This window comes from Glycine max, chromosome 16 (assembly GCF_000004515.6).
Source record: "Glycine max cultivar Williams 82 chromosome 16, Glycine_max_v4.0, whole genome shotgun sequence".
Classification (NCBI taxonomy): Eukaryota; Viridiplantae; Streptophyta; class Magnoliopsida; order Fabales; family Fabaceae; genus Glycine; species Glycine max.
Window position 1 is genome coordinate 18,291,375 of NC_038252.2, and position 9,959 is coordinate 18,301,333.

The window sequence follows — 9,959 nt, forward strand, 5'->3', positions numbered from 1 at the left end:
TTGATAATGGTGAGTCAGATGATGTAGAATAAAAAAATGAGCTTCTTCCTCTAGAATGGAAGCTACCGTCATGTCTTGCAGTAATTTTCTTCTCCTCTCAGCTCTGTTCCTTCTTAACGTAGCTTCAATATCCAAGTCCAGAGGAAATAAATTATCTGTGGGAGATCTATGCATATAAAACACTAATAGAAATAGTGGCTATCCAGTTCAAGAAGAAAACAAATATGAACTGAAAGCAAATATTCACAATTAATCAAAGAATAAAGAATAGACACCTAGGACTGAACTAAATATTCAAATTGAAAGAAGTTCCCCGACAATGGAGCCAACAACTTGGTCGAGCCCAGCAAGTGCACCGGATCGCGTAAGTAGTATAAAACGGTAAGAACCGAGTATCGAACTCTCGGGTAACTTGTGTTACTTGATAAAGCTATATTCAGTGAATAGGTGTCTAGTATGAAAAGATATGTGTGGACTATGAACAGGTATGTAAACTAACAATTAAAAAGGAAAATCATGTGAGTAATGATGTGTAAAGACAACTAGACAATGTGTTGGTCTTCCTATTAGGTGCCTGATGTTATAAGCATATTCTCTACTTAACAGTGCTCATGTGTTCTATGGTGTCTCCTGAAATGCTAAACCCCGATCCCTCATGATAGTCTAGCCTAATACTAATCAAGCATCATCCTCAGATCCTTCTTGTTGGACTAAACTCAACCAGAATCGCATTAAGACAAACATACAAACAACTAGGTTATCGTACCTCGATCCCTCGTGATAATATGGTAAACTAGCCCTATCCTATCAAGTTCAAAGATTAAGACCAGTTCCCACTGTTGAATGATCCTAACAAAGCATGCATCTACGTGATCAAGGCAAAAGCACACTGAAATGATGTACTGATAGCACATAGAACACATAAAACATCATTAAATAGATATAAAGGTATTTACATCAAGTACCTACAAGGAAGAACCAGCAGAGGATTTAGCTCTCCATATCTGGGAAGCTTCCTTTACAACAAAGAGAAGAGAAAAAAATGAAGGATTGAAGAAATACAAGTAGTGGGGATGTCTCCTCCACCATTAGAACCTCATAATCACTAACAGACTCATCTCATGCTCTCAGGATGGCTTCCTCTTCAAGCTCAGTTCTCTGCCATTCTTCGCACAGCAAAAGCTCTCAAAACTCTCTGGAACTTGGACCTTTTTCTCTCTAGAAATCTCTAAAACCACAAAAGCTCAAGGAAAAGCCCAAACTCCTTCTCCATTTCTGATTTCAGGCTTAAATAGGTCGCATTGTTGGTGCTTGCGTGCTTAGTGCAACTCTGGCTCTCTTAGCGTGCATAAGTGAATTTCGGCTTAGCAGATGAATGCAAGCGGTGCGCTTAGCAGGATGAGTGCTCGCTTAGCGCATGTGTCCAGCTCATCCTTCTTCCAGATTCTTCCTCGCGCTCAGCCGCAAGAGTGGTACGCTCAGCGGATGGATCGCTAAGACGACAGATTCGCTTAGCGAGAAGCTAAAAATCAGCACTTCACAAACTTGCCTAATTAACCTAAAATTGAAAAGAAATGATTATTAAATACACAAAATGGGAGTATTAAGTACTTATTACCTATATTTAACAAAAAGTCATTACAACACTACAAAATAACCATAAATGGGAGGAGTTAGATACAATTTTCATAGATTTCTTACACAAAAGTTAGTCGTATTCATTGACTTACACTATGCATATGTGCTCATGGCTGGTGAGGTCCCTATTCAGCTGTGTGGATTATTCAAGTTTGGGTATGAGTTGCAGCTTGACGAGTTCTTTAGTAGGCTTTAGCCTCTATCAGAAGTGTCGCTGTGCGGATCTACATCGAATATGTCATCCAGGCTTGCTTGGGAAAGAGTTAGGGTTCGGAGTAGAGACCCTTTGTCCATGCTGATGACTTGAGTACCTCTAGCCGTTGTGAGGTGAGGCTTTAGAGGCTCCCTGGTGGCCGAATAGGGTGCCACTTTCAGGCTTTCCATGTGGCATTGTCGTGCTTGCTTTTGATTTGCCTTGATAGTCACGATCTCTCCCGTCAAGGTAGGGAACTTTATCTATAGATTCGATATGGAGATGATGGCGAGCGCGTTGAGCGTGTTCCTGCCAATCAAAGCAAAGTAAAAGGTATTTGCATCGACGATTAAATACCTAATTGTAAAGCTCTTGGACAGTTGCCTTGACTGAAGGTGGTCATTAGGTCGACATAGCCTCAAGTCTCTACTCTTTCTCCTACGAAGCCAAGGAGAGGATCAACGTAAGGCTAGACGATGTCAGGTGAGACTTCAAGCCTCTGGAATGTTTTCCAATATAAAATGTTAGTGGAGCTACCCTAGTCGATGAGAACCTTGGACACCATGAAGTTGGAAATTATGAAGGAGACAACCATGGGGTCATCTTGGTTAATAAGGTTGATACCCTTGAAGTCTCTATTAGGGAAAGTGATAGGAGGGATACTTCATGGGGATGGTAAGTTGACATAGTTAATGTCAATGTCTTGGATGGCATAGAGGTGATGTTTGTGGGACTAACTAGACTGCACTCCATAGGAAAATTCATCCACAATGGTGTCGATTACACCTCTGATTTGCTGGGTAGGCTCATTCTTCTGTCCATGTGGAGGTTGTCGCCTGCATCTTTGCTGGTGGTGTCTCTGTGTTCCTCGATCTTCTGCTTTGTCTCTTCTCATGTTAGTGTCGTGATTCCTAAGCTAATCCTCTTGGTGTCCTCCGAGTCTCGCTCCTGCTTGGTGGTTCTTCGGCCTCTTTGCGAATTACGCTAGGTACCCAGCCTGCATGAGCTCTTCTATCTTGTCCTTGAGGGACTAACAATCTTTTGTGTTGTGGTCGTAACTGCAATGGTATCTGCAGTATTTGGTCCTGTCTAACCCTGTCCTGGGTGGAAGTGTCGAAGGTTGTTTTATTGGTACCTCCGTGCTAAAAGCCTCCTCAAGGATTGTAGTGCGATTGGTTGTCAGGGGTGTGTAACGCTAGTACCTGGGCCCTTTAGGGAGAGGCTGGTGCTTGTCTGGCTTGTGCCTCGTGTCTAACTTGTGTGAGTCATTCTTGGTGCTTCCTTCTTGCTTGTCGTGCTTTTGTCCGGCATGTCGAACCTCATTCTTGAACCTAGATATCTCTTCCATCTGGATGTAACTTTTGGCTCGTTCACTCAAATTGTCCATGCTACCAGGGAATTTTTTGCACGGATTGTCCGCAAACTTACTAGGTCGTAGTGCGAGGAGCATAGAGTGTAGTGCTACCTTAGGGTTGAGATTTCGGATTTGGACAACAATGCGTCCAAACCTTTCTATGAATTTTCAAAGATATTCATCATCTGCTTGTCGCAAGCTGGCCAAGACGACAGAGGTCATGTGGTGTGACTTGCTGGTTACATATTGCAAATGAAATGCTCAACAAGAGTGTCAAAGCTATCAATTGACCTTGGAGGAAGTCCATCATACCAGTTTAATGCCATTCATTTGAGGGACGTTGGGAAGACACGACACAAGATTGCATCGTCATTGGTGTATAGATTCGCCTAGGTGAGGAAAGCGTCCAGATGTTCATTTGGATTAATGGTTCCTTCATACCACTTTAGGTTGAGTGGTTTCCAACCTAGGGCTATGTCAATTTCCATGATTTGATTGATGAATGGGTGTCGACGAGTAGTCCGCCCTGTAGGGTGATGTATGTGCGAGAGACTTGGATTATTTTTAGTGTTGACCGTGTGTCGAGGGTGTGATTCCCTTTGAGTGCACTCAGGAAATGTGTGAGCGGAGTGCTCATCGCCCTGGGGGCGTCTGACACGAGCCTCCAACTGATCGTGGTCAGCCTTTAGCTTTATGAGCTCCTCCTTATGGCATTGCTCCATTTCCGCAATGCGATTTTGGAGTTGTTGGAGAGTGTCAGTATCCGTCATGGTTATTGGAGGAGGATGGAGTCTATGGAAGGGGTCTTGCGTTTAAGGCCAAATCGTGTGCTAACCATGGGTGAAAGAGAGGCCATGGGGTAAGTTTTTCCGTAGCCCTGTGGTGGGTGCTAAATGTACTTACCAAAATCTACAGCTACCCCCACGTGAGGGTGGACATGGCCATGGTGGGCTCCAAGATCTCGCATGTTAGACTGAGAGTTCCTTTATTAAGAGGACAAGAGGGAAGATCTATAAAACAAAGGACTCTGACACTCAAGTAAGTACGTGAGTTAGGAGAGTATGAGTGAGTATGGAAAGAGTGAAATGGAGCCTAGTACTTATAATGTGGAGAGGGAGTTACGGGTGCTTGTTTGTAGGGGCTGTTAAAGTAACATAACAATCCTTGCATATAATTATCGGCTTGTAGATGATGTTATAGATAATGTGTAGCTTAGAAATAATTATTTACCTGCCATGTGATAAAGAGATGACGATATATTCAAATAATAAAAGGTTAGAAATAACCTGTTAGTTGGGAGCCTGACTGCTAAGAACATGCCATCCATGCTCCTATGCCAGGGCTGACCTGAAGGACTAACGTGTTTATCGGAGTGTCATGTAGCTTGTCACATGTACTTTGTGGACACTAGACAATACACATTATAAACTTTGTTGAACAATTTATTATACAACTTTTTTTTTCAAACTTTGTGTAAACTCAAATTCACAAAATATAGTTGATTCTAACAAAACTTTGATCAACTAAAATACTAAATAATTTGTTTATTTTTTTTGTTAATATACTTTAATTATATTTTTCCAATTTCCATATAATGGAACAATAATAAAAATAAGGATATATATTTTTCCAATTGTAATAAATATATATCTATTTTCAGATATATTAATTGATAAATTTTTATTGATTTTTAGAAATTAGTTATTGATTTCTGATATAAAAAAAAGGGATCAAAAGGTGGTATATATAAAGTCTAAATCTTCACGCTATATTTTGTGTATAAAGTTGCAATAAAAAAATAATTAACACTAAAACTTAGACTAGCTCAGTCAATGTTTCAGTATTTTAAACATATCCTAGGGATCTTGGTACACATAAAGATTTTGACACCCATACTTCTCATGAGGCGTGTAATATAGATGGATTGAACACAGTGGAGGAGGAGACTACTACTCATGTGAGCAAAGAAAGTGTCAGAGCAAATAATCTTGCAGTATAATTTGACCAATGACCAATGATCACGATAGCTAGTAATGAAAAGAAAAAAATGATCACGATAGCTTGACAAAGGACCCTCGCGCAGGTTCATTTGGCTTATTAGCAGGAATCATGCCGACGCCCCCTCGAGCCTTCACTAGCTTTTTCCTGTGGTAGCGCTGGCTAGCTATAGTACGTCATATGTGTCATTTTCCTGGAACCTTCGTTCCGATAATCGTGGCTACTAGAAAGGGTACATATTCCATTCATTCACCAAATAAAGAAAAAGAACAAAAAAAGAGAGAGATGAAAATGCTTAGTTAATCAAAAGTCGGTACCTGATGAAAAAAATCTTGCGTAATATTTTTTTCAGATTTAGTAAGTGCATATTTTGGGACTGTTCATTAAAAAAAATTAACTTCTCTTAAAAATTAGCATAACTTTATGATTATTTTTTAAAATAAATTAATTTTAATATCACTACAGGGATTACAGTGAGTATTAGACCAACACAAAATGTATCATTTATAAAATATTTTTGTATAAGAAATTAAAGGATGATAATAATTTTGGAGATGACATGACATCATCATGTCACCCCTTGCTGGGCCCCTGAATATACTATCGTTTAAGGGTTGGATACGTCTTCAATGATATAATCTTTAATTAACAGAAATTAAATTATTAATATATCATAATAAATAAATACTTTGTGGGTCTTTCAAATAGTGTGATGTTGGTGTCATCTAACTTTGTGTGTTCTTACCATACAACACTTCAATTTCTCCTATGAATTGTTATTTCAAAGTTGTTTGTATGAGAGTGTTATATGTCGTCCCGTCATCTTCGTGGAAGCTAATTTAGATAATAAATAAAATATGATTTTTTTTCCTCTTAGGATGCTTATGTCGACTGTGAAGCTTTTGAATTCGGTTGTCATGTGCTACACGTTTCATTATCAAGGATCTTTAATCTGGTAATTTCCTAGTACTTGATCAACTACTATCTCCTAGTCACTCTTTAATTTGACTTATGTCCCATCTTTTTTTGCCAACGATAAACCTGCCAATATATAAAATCACATTTAGCTTGATTGTTTTTTAAAGGCTATTTAGCTTGATTGTTGATTTCTTAAAAAAATCAAATCTTACTGATTGTTCCATGGCATGTTTGTCAAGGCCCTTTAATATGACCCCATCTCATTCACCTTAATACTTTGTTTGGATGGTAAAAGAAATCCAGAGAGGAAAAAAAAAAGAAACAACAAGAGACAACTATACTAATCATAATAATAAAATACTGTTTGGATAAATAAAAATAAAATTAGGAACATTTTTCTCTATATTTGTTTGGATGACATAGAGCAATAAGTATAAATAAATAAATATAGAATAAATTACACTAATCTTTTAAGGTTTGTCTTAATTACACCTATCACTCCTTTATTTTCTAATCCTACAACAAAAAATCCTTAATTGTTTAGCTTCCTTCACATGGATCCCCTAGATAGTTTGAATGTCAATGATTTTAAGAGAAAAGTGTCATGTGAGTGGCCCATGCTTGTTAATGATTTTTTAATACATTACACAAATTTCCCCTAACATTTGGTGAAATTACACAAGCATGCCCTCTAATTTAGCTCCATGTAGAGCTTACAGGCCTTGGATCTTCTTCATTAATGGAGTCATTTGCTTCTTGAAAATCAATGGCAGCAGAATGGAGAAGGAGTAAAGGTGATTGGAGATGCCACTTCAAGTTGAAGATGAGTCAAGAACAAGCTCACCACCATCGGAAGTCATGGATAAGAGCTTGAAGGTAAGAGAAGATAAGTAGAGGGAGAGGGAGAGAAGGGGCACAAACTTTATGCCTCAAATGAGATCTAAACTTTGAAGTGTAATATTTCAAATGATCAAAGTTTAAAAAATGCACACACAATATCTCTATTTATAGCCTAAGTGTCACACAAAATTGGAAGGAAATTTGAATTCTATTCAAATTTCACTTGAATTTGAATTTGTGGAGCCGAATTTGGAGCCAAAATTTCACTAATTATCATTAGTGAATTTCATCTATGGTTCATCCCACTAATCCAAGATCAAGTCCAAGATTCTCCACTGAGTGTGTTTAGGTGTCATGAGACATGTAAAGCATGAAGGACATGCACAAAGTTTGACTATATGATGCGACAATGGGGTGTAGCAAGCAAATGTTCACCTCCCCCTTAGGCTGGACCAAAATTTAATTGGATTGGGCTTCTCCCAATTCAATTAAATTCTCTCCCAACACGCACATCAAATAGTGAATTTAATGCATGTGAAATTACAAAACTACCCTTAATTCAAAAACTAGTATAGGAATCCTAAAATACAAGGGTTGAAAATCCTACATTACTAGGGTACCCTCTCTACACTATGAAGCCCTAAATACAAGGGCTAAAAATAATGAAACCCTAATCTAATATGTACAAGGGTGTTGCTAGGCGCACCTAGCATTATTGCTGGTGCACCCAACATTTTTTAAAAATGTCAACACTGCCCCTGCGCTTTCTTCGCATTTGTGATGGGTGCGCGTGAGGGTGGTCCATAAATCGTACAGATCAAGTTGATCCGTAAGCCTTTTATGGATCAAGTTGATCCGTATGTTGATATTAAGCACATACGGATCAAGTTGATCTGTAAAAGGCTTACGGATCAAGTTGATCTGTAAGGCTTCTACGGATTAAGTTGATCCGTAAAAGGCTTACGGATCAAGTTGATCCGTAAGCCTTTTACAGATCAACTTAAAAGGCTTATGGATCAAGGGTATTTTAGTCTTTTCCCCTTAAGTGTTAGTGCACCAACAATAATGCTGGGTGCACCTAGAACACCCCTATGTACAAAGATAAGTGGGCTCATACTTAGCCCATGGGCCCAAAATCTACCCTAAGACTCATGAGAACCCTAAGGCCTTCTCCTGCATCTCTGGCCCAATCTTCTTGGAGTCTTCTATCTAATGCTCTTGCGGGGTAAGATTGCATCACCCTCCATCTATAGGCATTACTTATATCCCTTCCCTTCACACCCTTAAGTGACAAAATTAATAAAACTTTAAAAACAACATTTGTCTTTGTATTATTTCCATCGTCCCTTCTCATTTAACACTTACTTTCTCTTTCAAACTTCAAGATAAGTCATCAATGAGTGTTGTTGATGTGCAGAAGTCGTTGGAGGCAAGATCTGAAGTGCAATGTGATTAGAACGAATGACATAGACAAACCATTGGCACCACTGATTTTGTGTAGGTTACTGGTGTTGGGAGAGATGTGTTTGAATCTGTAGCGGTGTGTCATGCATTCATGATGGAAGTGGAGGAGAAAGAGTACATCGTGGTAGGAAATGAGAAGAGAGAGTGTGACGATGAGGAACACGATGAATCAGGGAATGGCATTCAAAACAATGATGGTTGCACTGAAGAGCGTGATGGGAGCTCAAAACTTGAAGAAGATTCAAATCTTGAAGGTGATTCAAAGTGCGAAGGTCTCAAAGCTTAAAGGGGTTTGTGTGGTATGTGGGACGATTTCGAGAAAATATCGAACTCTAATTAATATGTATTTATTTTTGTTTTGAGAATTAAAATTCTAAATATAGCATTCTAATTTTTGGGCCATAATAGTTTTTCAAAATGAAACAAACAATAAAAATTACATAAAGTTCAATCTTCCAAAATGAAACAAGCAATATGTTTTCAATTAATTGTTACCTACATGATGCTTTAATTTCATATGGAAGAAACCACAACCACATAGATCTTTTAGTCAATCTCATAATGCAGTGACAAATTACAAACCGGAATAACTGGAGGCACTTAGCACGATAGGCGCATGCTTGCAGAAGAAGCCACAACCGAGTTCCTAACCAAAGCGCAATAGTGGGATCGGGATAAGGTTTTGGTGAAGAGGTCTTGGAGGAAGGAGGGTGGGTTTCTGAACATGTTGTCAAGCATGGCTGAGGGAAATTGAAGGGAAGAGCATACACCAGTGTTGAAGAATTGAGAAGAGAGAAATTGAAGGAAAGGGAAAAACAGGTTTTACACAAGATTTTTTTTGTTCAAAAGTTATTTTTTAACGGAACTTTAACCCCGTTTGACACATAGGAATAAAACTAATGTAACAAACACAAAGGTGATGGGTGTAATTAAGATAAATCTCAATGGGGTTGCTGTAATTTACTCATAAATATATGTATAAAAAAACTTTACCTCTTCTTTGTTTCAAATGCATAAGAGATAAAAAAAAAAGGTTATTATACATGAAAGTTTACGCGTTGTTAATCCATATGCAACCAAAACTAGGGGGCATAGACTAGGTGTAGTCGAGATTAGAATATTAGGGAGCAATCTGAAAAATTAAAATTTACTTAACAAAAATATAAGTAGGTGTTAAATTTTATATAAACATTTATAGTTGTGTTTTCTTTTTTAAAAAATCAAGAGCATATAATAAAAAAATATATTAACCTAGAAGATAAACTAAAACTTCCTTTTATAAAGACTTAAAAATTGCAAATGTCAAATGTGAATTTCAAATGTCATAAATAACTATTAACTTATATTAATATATTGTCCAAGGTTCACAAAATACACATGGCTAGCTGCGTGGTACTCTGATGCACACATCAACCCTCCATGTCAGCCTTGGCACAGGAGCACAAACATCATGCCCTTAGCAACTGGGCTCCCTACCTAACAAGTTATCTCTAACCACTATATTACTTGCATATGTTATAACCTCTTTATCTCGTGGCAGGTATTCAATTATCT